General features: G+C 37.0%; 1 protein-coding gene and 1 long non-coding RNA gene across 3 annotated transcripts in view; one reads left to right on the top strand and one right to left on the bottom strand.

The window, feature by feature from the left end:
* Positions 1-15,146, top strand: part of SUPT3H (SPT3 homolog, SAGA and STAGA complex component) — a 541,480-nt gene that overhangs the window by 153,954 nt on the left and 372,380 nt on the right.
* LOC129059947 (uncharacterized) overlaps positions 1-15,146 on the bottom strand; it is a 47,792-nt gene that overhangs the window by 4,235 nt on the left and 28,411 nt on the right. Inside the window, exon 3 of one of the 2 annotated variants that reach the window (XR_008526194.2) lies at positions 7,040-7,092. The exons of the other annotated variant lie outside the window; for it this stretch is intronic. This is a non-coding gene — a long non-coding RNA (uncharacterized LOC129059947). The remainder of the gene's footprint in view (positions 1-7,039; positions 7,093-15,146) is intronic. 2 annotated transcript variants of the gene reach the window in all.

Raw genomic sequence — 15,146 nt, 5'->3', positions numbered from 1 at the left:
TTCCGACGGGCTTAGGAAACGGTGCCCCAGGAGAGTATAGCCCGCACCTGGCTCAGAGGGTCCTACACCCACGGAGTCTCGCTGATTGCTAGCACAGCAGTCTGAGATCAAACAGCAAGTTGGCAGCGAGGCTGGGGGAGGGGCGCCCGCCATTGCCCAGGCTCGCTTAGGTAAACAAAGCAGCCTGGAAGCTTGAACTGGGTGGAGCCCACCACAGCTCAAGGAGGCCTGCCTGCATCTGTAGGCTCCACCTCTGGGGGCAGGGCACAGACAAACAAAAAGACAGCAGTAACCTCTGCAGACTTAAATGTCCCTGTCTGACAGCTTTGAGGAGAGCAGTGGTTCTCCCAACACGCAGCTGGAGATCTGAGAACGGGCTGACTGCCTCCTCAATTGGGTCCCTGACCCCTGACCCCCGAGCAGCCTAACTGGGAGGCACCCCCTAGCAGGGGCAGACTGACACCTCACACTGCCGGCCAGGTACTCCAACAGACCTGCAGCTGAGGGTCCTGTCTGTTAGAAGGAAAACTAACAGAAAGGACATCCACACCAAAAACCCATCTGTACATCACCATCATCAAAGACCAAAAGTAGATAAAACCACAAAGATGGGGAAAAAACAGAGCAGAAAAACTGGAAACTCTAAAAAGCAGAGTACCTCTCCTCCTCCAAAGGAACGCAGTTCCTCACCAGCAACGGAACAAAGCTGGACGGAGAATGACTTTGACGAGCTGAGAGAAGAAGGCTTCAGACGATCAAATTACTCCGAGCTACGGGAGGATATTCAAACCAAAGGCAAAGAAGTTGAAAACTTTGAAAAAAATTTAGAAGAATGTATAACTAGAATAACCAATACAGAGAAGTGCTTAAAGGAGCTGATGGAGCTGAAAACCAAGGCTCGAGAACTACGTGAAGAATGCAGAAGCCTCAGGAGCCGATGCGATCAAATGGAAGAAAGGGTATCAGCCCTGGAAGATGAAATGAATGAAATGAAGTGAGAAGGGAAGTTTAGAGAAAAAAGAATAAAAAGAAACGAGCAAAGCCTTCAAGAAATGTGGGACTATGTGAAAAGACCAAATCTACGTCTGATTGGTGTACCTGAAAGTGACGGGGAGAATGGAAACAAGTTGGAAAACACTCTGCAGGATATTATCCAGGAGAACTTCCCCAATCTAGCAAGGCAGGCCAACATTCAGATTCAGGAAATACAGAGAACGCCACAAAGATACTCCTCGAGAAGAGCAACTCCAAGACACATAATTGTCAGATTCACCAAAGTTGAAATGAAGGAAAAAATGTTAAGGGCAGCCAGAGAGAAAGGTCGGGTTACCATCAAAGGGAAGCCCATCAGACTAACAGCGGGTCTCTCGGCAGAAACCCTACAAGCCAGAAGAGAGTGGGGGCCAATATTCAACATTCTTAAAGAAAAGAATTTTTAACCCAGAATTTCATATCCTGCCAAACTAAGCTTCATAAGTGAAGGAGAAATAAAATACTTTACAGAGAAGCAAATGCTGAGAGATTTTGTCACCACCAGGCCTGCCCTAAAAGAGCTCCTGAAGGAAGCGCTAAACATGGAAAGGCACAACCGGTACCAGCCACTGCAAAATCATACCGAAATGTAAAGCCCATCGAGACTAGGAAGAGACTGCATCAACTAAGGAGCAAAATAACCAGCTAACATCATAATGACAGGATCAGATTCACACATAACAATATTAACTTTAAATGTAAATGGACTAAATGCTCCAACTAAAAGACACAGACTGGCAAATTGGATAAAGAAGACCCATCAGTGTGCTGTATTCAGGAAACCCATCTCACGTGCAGAGACACACATAGGCTCAGAATAAAAGGATGGAGGAAGATCTACCAAGCAAATGGAAAACAAAAAAAGGCAGGGGTTGCAATCCTAGTCTCTGATAAAACAGACTTTAAACCAACAAAGATCAAAAGAGACAAAGAAGGCCATTACATAATGGTAAAGGGATTAATTCAACAAGAAGAGCCAACTATCCTAAATATATATGCACCCAATACAGGAGCACCCAGATTCATAAAGCAAGTCCTGAGTGACCTACGAAGAGACTTAGACTCCCACACATTAATAATGGGAGACTTTAACACCCCACTGTCAACATTAGACAGATCAACAAGACAGAAAGTCAACAAGGATACCCAGGAATTGAACTCAGCTCTGCACCAAGCGGACCTAATAGACATCTACAGAACTCTCCACCCCAAATCAACAGAATATACATTTTTTTCAGCACCACACCACACCTATTCCAAAATTGACCATATACTTGGAAGTAAAGCTCTCCTCAATAAATGTAAAAGAACAGAAATTATAACAAAGTATCTCTCAGATCACAGTGCAATCAAGCTAGAACTCAGGATTAAGAATCTCACTCAAAACCGCTCAACTACATGGAAACTGAACAACCTGCTCCTGAATGACTACTGGGTACATAACGAAATGAAGGCAGAAATAAAGATGTTCTTTGAAACCAACGAGAACCAAGACAAAACATACCAGAATCTCTGGGACGCATTCAAAGCAGTGTGTAGAGGGAAATTTATAGCACTAAATTCCCACAAGAGAAAGCAGGAAAGATCCAAAATTGACACCCTAACATCACAATTAAAAGAACTAGAAAAGCAAGAGCAAACACATTCAAACGCTAGCAGAAGGCAAGAAATAACTAAAATCAGAGCAGAACTGAAGGAAATAGAGACACAAAAACCCTTCAAAAAATCAAGGAATCCAGGAGCTGGTTTTTTGAAAGGATCAACAAAATTGATAGACCGCTAGCAAGATTAGTAAAGAAAAAAAGAGAGAAGAATCAAATAGATGCAATAAAAAATGATAAAGGGGATATCACCACCGATCCCATAGAAATACAAACTGCCATCAGAATATTACAAACACCTCTACGCAAATGAACTAGAAAATCTAGAAGAAATGGATAAATTCCTCAACACATACACCCTCCCAAGACTAAACCAGGAAGAAGTTGAATCTCTGAATAGACCAATAACAGGAGCTGAAATTGTGGCAATAATCAATAGCTTACCAACCAAAAAAAGTCCAGGACCAGATGGGTTCACAGCCGAATTCTACCAGAGGTACAAGGAGGAGCTGGTACCATTCCTTCTGAAACTATTCCAATCAATAGAAAAAGAGGGAATCCTCCCTAACTCATTTTATGAGGCCAGCATCATCCTGATACCAAAGCCTGGCAGAGACACAACAAAAAAAGAGAATTTTAGACCAATATCCTTGATGAACATTGATGCAAAAATCCTCAATAAAATACTGGCAAACAGAATCCAGCAGCACATCAAAAAGCTTATCCACCATGATCAAGTGGGCTTCATCCCTGGGATGCAAGGCTGGTTCAATATATGCAAATCAATAAATGTAATCCAGCATATAAACAGAACCAAAGACAAAAACCACATGATTATCTCAATAGATGCAGAAAAGGCCTTTGACAAAATTCAACAACCCTTCATGCTAAAAACTCTCAATAAATTAGGTATTGATGGGACGTATCTCAAAATAATAAGAGCTATTTACGACAAACCCACAGCCAATATCATACTGAATGGGCAAAAACTGGAAGCATTCCCTTTGAAAACTGGCACAAGACAGGGATGCCCTCTCTCACCACTTCTATTCAACATAGTGTTGGAAGTTCTGGCCAGGGCAATTAGGCAAGAGAAGGAAATCAAGGGTATTCAATTAGGAAAAGAGGAAGTCAAATTGTCCCTGTTTGCAGATGACATGATAGTATATCTAGAAAACCCCAGTGTCTCAGCCCAAAATCTCCTTAAGCTGATAAGCAACTTCAGCAAAGTCTCAGGATACAAAATCAATGTACAAAAATCACAAGCATTCTTATACATCAATAACAGACAAACAGAGAGCCAAATCATGAGTAAACTCCCATTCACAATTGCTTCAAAGAGAATAAAATACCTAGGAATCCAACTTACAAGGGATGTGAAGGACCTCTTCAAGGAGAACTACAAACCACTGCTTAATGAAATAAAAGAGGATACAAAGAAATGGAAGAACATTCCATGCTCATGGATAGGAAGAATCAATATCATGAAAATGGCCATCCTTCCCAAGGTAATTTACAGATTCAATGCCATCCCCATCAAGTTACCAATGACTTTCTTCACAGAATTGGAAAAAACTACTTTAAAGTTCATATGGAACCAAAAAAGAGCCCGCATCGCCAAGTCAATCCTAAGCCAAAAGAACAAAGCTGGAGGCATCACACTACCTGACTTCAAACTATACTACAAGGCTACAGTAACCAAAACAGCATGGTACTGGTACCAAAACAGAGATATAGATCAATGGAACAGAACAGAGCTGTCAGAAATAATGCCACATATCTCCAAGTAGCTGATCTTTGACAAACCTGAGAAAAACAAGCAATGGGGAAAGGATTCCCTATTTAATAAATGGTGCTGGGAAAACTGGCTAGCCATATGTAGAAAGCTGAAACTGGATCCCTTCCTTACACCTTATACAAAAATCAATTCAAGATGGATTAAAGACTTAAATGTTAGACCTAAAACCATAAAAACCCTAGAAGAAAACCTAGGCATTACCATTGAGGACATAGGCATGGGCAAGGACTTCATGTCTAAAACACCAAAAGCAATGGCAACAAAAGCCAAAATTGACAAATGGGATCTAATTAAACTAAAGAGCTTCTGCACAGCAAAGGAAACTACCATCAGAGTGAACAGGCAACCTACAAAATGGGAGAAAATTTTCGCAACCTACTCATCTGACAAAGGGCTAATATCCAGAATCTACAATGGACTCCAACAAATTTACAAGAAAAAAACAAACAACCCCATCAAAAAGTGGACGAAGGACATGAACAGACACTTCTCAAAAGAAGACATTTATGCAGCCAAAAAACACATGAAAAAATGCTCACCATCACTGGCCATCAGAGAAATGCAAATCAAAACCACAATGAGATACCATCTCACACCAGTTAGAATGGCAATCATTAAAAAGTCAGGAAACAACAGGTGCTGGAGAGGATGTGGAGAAACAGGAACACTTTTACACTGTTGGTGGGACTGTAAACTATTTTAACCCTTGTGGAAGTCAGTGTGGCGATTCCTCAGGGATCTAGAACTAGAAATTCCATTTGACCCAGCCATCCCATTACTGGGTATATGCCCAAAGGACTATAAATCATGCTGCTATAAAGACACATGCACACGTATGTTTATTGCAGCATTATTCACAATAGCAAAGACTTGGAACCAACCCAAATGTCCAACAATGATAGACTGGATTAAGAAAGTGTGGCACATATACACCATGGAATACTATGCAGCCATAAAAAATGATGAGTTCATGTCCTTTGTAGGGACATGGATGAAATTGGAAATCATCATTCTCAGTAAACTATCGCAAGAACAAAAAACCAAACACCGCATATTCTCACTCATAGGTGGGAATTGAACAATGAGAACGCATGGACACAGGAAGGGGAACATCACACTTCGGGGACTGTTGTGGGGTGTGGGGAGGGGGGAGGGATAGCATTGGGAGATATACCTAATGCTAGATGACGAGTTGGTGGGTGCAGCACACCAGCATGGCACATGTATACATATGTAACTTACCTGCACGTTGCGCCCATGTACCATAGAGCCTAAAGTATAATAATAATAATAATAATAAAAAAAAAGAAAAAATAATAAATAAAATAGTTCTGTAGTAAAAAAAAAAAAAAAGAAATTTTGTATAGATCTAACTGGGGCCAATATTGATTATGATACAGTAGCTTTCTGTAATGATTTGGTGTTGATTCTTAATATTGAAAATTAAGGCATATAAGATAGTTCACAAAATGTCGATTAAATGAAGTAGCTGTATTTGCCTACATGTTCTTTTGTCCTTGTTAGTGAAGAACATAAAAATCCTATCTGACAGTATAGATTGTATATATTTTTATTGTCTTTTTTTTTTTTTTTTTTAGATGGAGTTTTGCTCTTGTTGTCCAGGCTGGAGTGCAGTAGCTCAATCTTGGCTCATTGCAACCTCCACCTCCCAGGTTCAAGCGATTCTCCTGCCTTAGCCTCCTGAGTAGCTGAGATTACAGACGCACGCCACCACACCTGGCTAATTTTTGTATTTTTAGTAGAGATGGGGTTTCACCATGTTGGTCAGGTTTGTCTTCAACTCCTGTCCTCAGGTGATCCACCCACTTTGGCCTCCTAAAGTACTGGGATTACAGGTGTGAGTCACCACACCTGGCAGATTGTATATTTTTAGAAGTTTAATAACTTAAATGTATGGGACCTTGTATGTGTTCAGAGATAGAGATAATGATAACTTTTATTTCTGTGTCAAAATTTATTATAGTGGCAATGATAGATATTATAATAAATGAAAAATTATCTTACCTTGACTAATAGTTAATAAAATCTGTTGAGTGTAGTTTTTTTCTTTCTTTCTTTTTTTTTTTTCTGGAGACAAAGTCTCACTCTGTCGCCCAGGCTAGAGTGCAGTGGTGCGATCTCAGCTCACTGCAACCTCTGCCTCCCGGGTTCAAGCAATTCTCCTGCCTCAGCCACCTGAGTAGCTGAAATTACAGGCTCACACCACCACGCCCGGCTAATTTTTGTATTTTTGATAGAGACGGGATTTCACCATCTTGGCCAGGCTTGTCTTGAACTCCTGACCTCTTGATCCAGTTGGGTATAGTTTTGAATGAACTCTTGCTTGCCTATTCATCCTTTTGTCAAATGATGGTAATATATAGAGATTTAAATTTTTTTGAAGATGTATTGATACTAAAATGCTATACACTGTGAAGTGTCACTACCATTTATTTAAAATAGTAAACTCAGTATGTAGGTCGTGACAGAACCACACAGTGAGAAACATTCTTTCGGCATGTCATAGTTCTGCTCAAACCATAAAGTACTGTAGATCTTTTAACAATCTCATTGAGAGAATTTTATGCGTTTTAGAGGGAGTACTTACATATGGGTAATGAGAACATCTTTAAGTAGACAATACAGTTGGAACAGGGAAACCTGTATAGTGAATGGTAAGAATGATAGTTTTAATGACATTTACATTTATATGTATATATATTATGTTTGTCTTTCAATCCTGTGAATGAATTCTAACTAAAAATATGTTGCCTTTGGTTCTTTATGGAATTTTTTTTCAAATGATTTGTTTTTGGTACATTATGATATATTTTACCTTTAATATGTATATATAATATATATTAAGATATTAGATATATTTTATTAAGGCTTATTGGTGTAATTTACTCTTGGTAAGGATTTCTATCATTTTTAGTATTCTGACTTGTAATTTAACGTTGTTAGATTAAGATTATATTAATGTTTTAAATTGAGGAATTTAATATAAACTAGTAATTTAGTGCTTCATAGTAAATTCTTAAGTAGAGCTCTAGCTTTGATTATACTTATATATGCAATAATTTACATCATGATGTGATAATTACAGTAAATGTATCCTTGAAGTTAAATTTAAATATTTGGTAATTTTAGACTTTACTCATTCAGAATTTGCTAGAATTTGATAGAGCTTGCAACTTAGCTTTAGTTTATCTGTTATAAGAGGGTAAGATTAATTGAGAAGATATATATCAGATTAAGAAAAAATTTATTAAATATAAAATTTAGGGGCTTTGTAGGGTATGATTTATATAGTTAGAAAAAAGTTCTATAATTGATGTTTTAATTCTGGGAATCTGAAATTTTAGATTGGAATTTCTAGGTACATACGAATTTAGTATGGCATACCTTACTGAACTTTTACAATAGTGTATGGTATCATTTCTGTTTCTTCATTTTAGTTATTTAAAATTAAACTTTTTATTTTGAGATAATTGTAGATTCAAAGGTAGTTGCAAGTAATAATACAGACAGATCCTGTGTATCCTTTATCTAGTTACCCCCAATGGTAAGAGGTTGTAAACTTATAGTACACTATTAAAATTAGAATATTAACATTGATAACATCCATTGATTTTGTTAAGATTTCTGCAGTTGAACTTGTGTGTTTGTTTAGTGTTTAGTTCTCTTCTTTTTTTCCTCACATACGGTTTCATGTATCTACTACACCAGTCAAGACACATAACAGTTCTATTACCATAAAATTCCTTGTGTTGCTTCCCCTTTTATAACCTCAACCAGCTCTCTCCCATATTCTCTACCTCTTTCTCTATCCCATGGCAACCACTGATTTGTTCTTTCTATTGTTTTGACATTTTAAGAATGTTAAATGGATGAATTACAATATGTAATCTTTTGGTATTGGTTTTTTTTACTCAAACATAATTCCATGAAGATTCATCCACGTTGTTGCATTCATTAGTAGTTATTAGCTCTTTATTGATAAGAGTATTCCATGGTGTGGATGTACCAGTTTAATAGTCACCCATTGAAGGACATCTGAGTTGTCTCCAGTTTTGGGCTATTAAAAATAAAGCTTCCGTGAACATTTATGTACAGAATTTTGTGTGAACACATGTTCTCATTTCTCTGGAATAAATGCCCAAGAGCATAATTGCTATGCCATTATGGTAATTGTGTGTTTAATTTTTTAAAGAAACTGGTAAACTGTTTTCCAGAGTATCTGTACAATTTTACATTATCATCAGCAATGTATGAATGATTCACTTTCTCCATAGTCTTATCAGTCTTTGTTGTTGTCACTGTTTTTAAATTTTAGCCATTTTGATGGTCCTGTAGTGATAATCTCCTGTGGTTTACATTTGCATTTCCTTGTTGGCTAATATGTTGAACACCATTTCGTGTGCTTATTTGCCATCTGTGTGTCGTCTTCCATGAAATGTCCATTCCTGCCTTCTGTCATTTTCTAATTGGATTATTTGTAGTTTTACTGTCAAGCGTTGAGTGTTTTCCTTATGGTTTGTAGTTTATCTGTTCATCCTCTTAACAGGCTCTTTTGCATAGCAAAAGTTTTTAATTTTGATGAGGTGCAGTGTATCTAATGTTAGGGATCTTGCTTTTGATGTCAATCCTAGCCTTAGATTCTAAAGATTTTCTTCTATTTTTTTTTAAGTTTTATGTTTTATATTTAGGCCTGTGATACATTTTTTAGTTTTTATATATGCTGTGAGGTTTAAGTGGAAGTTTATTTTTTTGCCTATGAATGTCCAAATGCTCCATCACTATTTGTTGAAAAGGTTATATTTCCTATATTGAATTATACTTTTAAGCTTCTAAAAAATCTGTGAGCCATTATTTGCTTGGTCCATTTCTGCTTTCTGTATTCTGTTCTATTGATCTATGTTTTTGTCCATCTACAGTACCACACTGTATTTATTATTGTAGTTATATGTAGACTTTAATATTAAGTAGAGTGAGTCCTTTATATGGATGAATTACAATATGTAATCTTTTGGTATTGGTTTTTTTTACTCAAACATAATTCCATGAAGATTCATCCACGTTGTTGCATTCATTAGTAGTTATTAGCTCTTTATTGATAAGAGTATTCCATGGTGTGGATGTACCAGTTTAATAGTCACCCATTGAAGGACATCTGAGTTGTCTCCAGTTTTGGGCTATTAAAAATAAAGCTTCCGTGAACATTTATGTACAGAATTTTGTGTGAACACATGTTCTCATTTCTCTGGAATAAATGCCCAAGAGCATAATTGCTGTGCCATTATGGTAATTGTGTGTTTAATTTTTTAAAGAAACTGATAAACTGTTTTCCAGAGTATCTGTACAATTTTACATTATCATCAGCAATGTATGAATGATTCACTTTCTCCATAGTCTTATCAGTCTTTGTTGTTGTCACTGTTTTTAAATTTTAGCCATTTTGATGGTCCTGTAGTGATAATCTCCTGTGGTTTACATTTGCATTTCCTTGTTTATAAGATTGTTTAGCTGTTCTAGAAGTAGCGGTTCTACAAATTATTATTTTCTTAAATTATTGTGATCATGAAGTGAGAAAAGCACTACAAATTAGAATAAGCTTCCCTATGTCTACAAAAAGAAAAAACTTTGATGGGATTATGATAGGAATTACATTAAACTTATATATCGATTTAGGGAAAATTAACATCTTCAGTATGTCGAGTCTTCTATGAACACAAAATGTGTCTCCATTTATTTAGGTTGTCTTTGATTTCTTTCATCAACATTTTATACTTTTGAGTATATAACTTGTTTACGTTTTGTTAAGTAATTGTCTTAGGAGTAATTATAATTTCTTTGGAGTATTTTAATTTCTGTTTTCACATGTTAATTGTTAGCATTTATAAACAACTTGATTTTTGTGTGTCAATCTTGTATCCTGTGACTATTTCACTCTGTTATTATTATATTTTATATTATACTTTAAGTTCTAGGGCACATGTGCACAACGTGCAGGTGTGTTACATATATATACATGTGCCATGTTGGTTTGCTGCACCCATTAACTCGTTATTTACATTAGGTTTATCCTAATGCTATTCCCTCCCCCATGCCCCTACCCCACGACAGGCCCTGGTGTATGTTTCCCGCCCTGTGTCCAAGTGTTCTCATTGTTCAATTCCCACCTATGAGTGAGAACATGCAGTGTTTGGTTTTCTGTCCTTGTGATAGTTTGCTCAGAATAATGGTTTCCAGCTTCATCCGTGTCCCTACAAAGGACATGAACTCATCATTTTTTATGACTGCATAGTATTCCATGGTGTATTTGTGCCATATCTTCTTAATCCAGTCTACCATTGATGGGCATTTGGATTGATTCCAAGTCTTTGCTATTGTGAATAGTGCCACAGTAAACATACGCGTGCATGTGTCTTTATAGTAGCATGATTTATAATCCTTTGGGTATATACCCAGTAATGGGATTGCTGGGTCAAATGGTATTTCTAGTTCTAGATCCTTGAGGAATCACCACACTGTCTTCCACAATGGTTGAACTCCCACCAACAGTGTCTTGCCCATGCCTATGTCCTGAATGGTATGGCCTAGGTTTTCTTCTAGGGTTCACTCTTGTTATTTTTTCCCAGGAGGTTTTTGTAGATTCTTTGTGATTTTCTATGCAGATAATAATGTCATTAGCAAGTAGGAACAGTTATATTTTGTTTGTTTCCAGTATGTGTGCTTTTTATTTCTTTTTCTTATGGCGTTGTACTAGCTAGAACTTCCAGTAGTATGTTGAGAAAGAGTGGGGAGAGTGGATCTCTTTGCCTTGTTACTAGTCTTAGGTGTAAAGCATTTAGTCTTCTATCATTGTGAATAATTTTAGCTGTCATTTTTTGATTGTTGGGAAAGTTTCCCTTCATGAAATAATGTTGGATTTTGTCTAATTTTTTTTCTGCCTCAATTGATATGTTCATATTATTTTTCTTCTTTAGCTTGTTGATGTGATTGTTTGCATTGCTTTATTTTTGAATGTTGAACCGGGTTGCACATGTGGAATAACTCCCACATTTTTAGGATACATAATTATTTTTATATATGGTTGAATTTGATATGCTAATTTTTGTGTAGGTATTTTATGTCTGTATTTGTGAGAGAAGATGGTCTGCAATAATCTTTTTCTGTCTGGTTTTAGTTTCAGTTTATATTTGCCTTATAAAATGGGAAGCATTTTCTCATCTTTTTTTTAATAGATTATGAAAATGAGTGTAATACTTTTTTTTTTTTTTTTTTTTTTTTGAGACAGAGTCTCTCTCTCGGTCACCCAGGCTGGAGTGCAATGGCATGGTCTCGGCTCACTGAAACCTCCGCCTCCAAGGTTCAAGCAATTCTCCTGCGTCAGCCTCCCAAGTAGCTGGGACTACGGGCACGTGCCACCACACCCAGCTAATTTTTGTATTTTTAGTAGAGACAGGGTTTCACTATGTTGGCCAGGCTTGTCTCAAACTCCTGACTTCGTGATCCTCCTGCCTTGGCCTCCCAAAGTGCTGGGATTACAGGTGTGAGCCGCTGCGCCTGACAATTCTTTTTTAAAAGTTTACTTGAATTCTCCACCCAACCAGTTAGGCCTAGAGAATTTTGAATTCTCCACTTAAACCAGTTAGGCCTAGATAATTGTTTTGGAATTGGGGGGAGCTTTAAAATTATGAATTCAATTTTTAACATTGTTATAGGACAGTTCATATTATCCATTTCACATGGGTTGTATTTTGGTAGTGTGTGGTTTTCGAGGAATTGGCTTGTTTCTTAGATTCGTAAGTCTAAAGTTGTTTATAGTATTACCTTTTTAATCTTTTAGTAGATGCAGGATTTGTGGTGATGTCTTTTTTTTTCATTCCTGGTGTTTGTGATTTGTGTCTTTTCTCTATTTTTGTTAGTTTTTCATTCCTGGCATTTGTGATTTGTGTCTTTTCTCTATTTTTGTTATTCTTCCTATAGGTTTATTAATTTTATTCATCTGTTTTCAAAGAATCAGTTCTTTTATGGATTTTCTCTACTATTTTCCTACTTTCAATTTTGTGTCTTATCTTTATGATTTCCTTCCATCTACCTGCTTAGGTTTATTTGCTTTTTTCCTTTCTTGAGATAAGAACTTAGATCATTTATTTAAGACATTTTTTCCTAATGTAAGCATGTAGTGATATGAGTTTCTTTTTCCTCTTGGCTTTAGCTGCATCAAACATATTTTGATGTGTTGTCTTTTTATTTTCATTCAGTTTTATGAGTTTTAGACTTTCTTTGTAACTTCTTCTTGACCCATGGATTATTTAGAAGTGTGCTTAGAGATTTTCTCATTATCTTTCTGTTATTGATTAATAGTTTGATTCAATTATGGTTAGATAACATGTTCTATATTGATTTAACTCTTTGAAATATGTTGAGATTTGTTTCATGGCTCAGGACGTGGTCTATCTTAGTGAATATTCAATGGGCACTTTTTTCTGGTGGAGTATTTGTATGTTTTAATTTGATTTTGTTGAGTGTGTCGTTCAGATTTTCTATATTCTTGATGATTTTCTCACTAGTACTTTTTTTGAGACGGAGTTTTGCTGCTGTTGCCCAGGCTGGAATGCAGTGGTGTGATCTCGGCTCACCGCAACCTCTGCCTCCCAGGTTCAAGTGATTCTCCTGCCTCAGCTTCCCAAGTAGATGGGATTACAGGCATGCGCCATCATGCCCAGCTAATGTTTAAATATTTTTTTAGTAGAGGTGGGGTTTCTCCATGTTGGTCAGGCTGGTCTCGAACTCCCGACTTCAGATGATCCACCTGCCTCGGCCTCCCAAAGTGTTGGGATTACAGGCGTGAGCCACCGTGGCTGGCCACTAGTACTTTTATCAATTGTTGAGATAGGGCTTTTGAAATCCCCACATATAGTTGTGGATATATCAATTTTTTTTCCAGCTCTATCAGTTTTGCTTTATGTATTCGAGACTCTGTTTTTGGTTGTTTGTATTTACAGGATTCCTATGTCTTCCTAGTAGATTGCTCCTTTGATCATTATATAGTATCTTTTCTCATGTTTAGTAATTTTCTTTGCTCTGAAATTCACCTTATCTGATATTAATACAGCTCCTTCTGCTTTTTATTAATATTCCATGTTATATATTTTTCACGCTTTTGCTTTCAAAGGATTACCTTCCCGTGTTTTTATGTACTCTGCCCAACTTTGCCCCTTTAAATGGTATATTTCAACAATTTTCATTTAATTATGAATATGTTATAGCTTTTCTTCCATTTTATTCATTGTTTTCTGTTTATTTTCCTCTATTTCTCACTTCTCCCATTCTTTCTTTTTGCCTTCCTATGTATACTAGAACATTTTTTCAGATTCCACCTTGCTTCTTATATGTTTTTTTGTTTTGTTTTGTTTTTTCTTTTGAGACAGAGTCTTGCTCTGTCACTCAGGCTGGAGTGCAGCAGTGTGATCTCGGCTTACTGCAGCCTCTGCCTCCCAGATATAAGCAGTTCTCCTGCCTCAGCTTCCCTAGTAGCTAGGACTACAGGCGCACGTCACCACGCCTGGCTAATTTTTGTATTTTTATAGAGACTGGATTTTGCCATGTCGATCAGACTGCTCTCGAACTCCTGACCTCAAGTGATCCACCTGCCTTGGCCTCCCAAAGTGTTGGAATTACAGCAGGAGCCACCACGTTCGGCCAGATTAATATATATAGTATTTTTGACTATATTTTATATAATTTTCCTAGTAGTTGCTTTGGGTATACATACATGTGACTTATTCTAGTCTACTGATGTCATCATTTTATATTTTATTTTATTTATTTTTTTTTTTTGAGGCAGAGTCTTGCTCTGTCACCCAGGCTACAGTGCAGTTGCGTGATCTTGGCTCACTGCAGCCTCTGCCTCCTGGGTTCAAGTGATTCTCCTGCCTCAGCCTCCTGAGTAGCTGGGATTACAGATGTGCACCACTACACCTGGCTAACTTTTGTAGTTTTAGTAGAGATGGGGTTTCACCATGTTGGTCAGGTTGGTCTTGAACTCCTGACCTTGTGATTCACCTGCCTCGGCCTCCCAAAGTGCTGGGATTACAGGCATGAGCCACCGTGCCTGGCCATCATTTTATTTTTGTAAAGAAATGTAGAAACTTTATTTTTATTTAGGTCTCTTTACATTTTGGATTTTTATTTTATTTTTCATTGACACATAATAATTGTATCTATGGGGCATTGAGCAATATTTAAATACAGTGTGTAATGATCAAATTAGAATAGTTTTATATCCTTTAACCAAAGTTGTCCTACCTTGTAATCTCTCTGCCCTCCCTAGTCTCTTATAACTACTATTCTATGCCCTACTTCTGTGAGATCAAATTTTTTAGCTTCCACATGTGAGTGAGAACATGTGGTACTTATTTTTCTTTGCCTATCTTATTTCCCTTAACATAATATCCTCCGGGCTCATACATGTATTGGAGTCTGTTTCTCTCCTTAGGTATAATAATTTTAAATATATATCGGGTGTTCCTGTGTTAGGTACAAATATATTTACAACTGTTATATCCTCTTGCAGTTTTGATCCATTTATCATTACATAATGACCTTCATTGTCTCTTTTTACTATTTTGACTTAAAGCTTGTCTTAGCTGATATAAATATAGCTACTGCTGCTCATTTTGAATTTCCATTTGCGTGGCATACCT

This window comes from Pongo abelii, chromosome 5, assembly GCF_028885655.2.
Source record: "Pongo abelii isolate AG06213 chromosome 5, NHGRI_mPonAbe1-v2.0_pri, whole genome shotgun sequence".
Taxonomy (NCBI): Eukaryota; Metazoa; Chordata; class Mammalia; order Primates; family Hominidae; genus Pongo; species Pongo abelii.
This window is presented reverse-complemented; position numbering and strand designations above follow the sequence as displayed.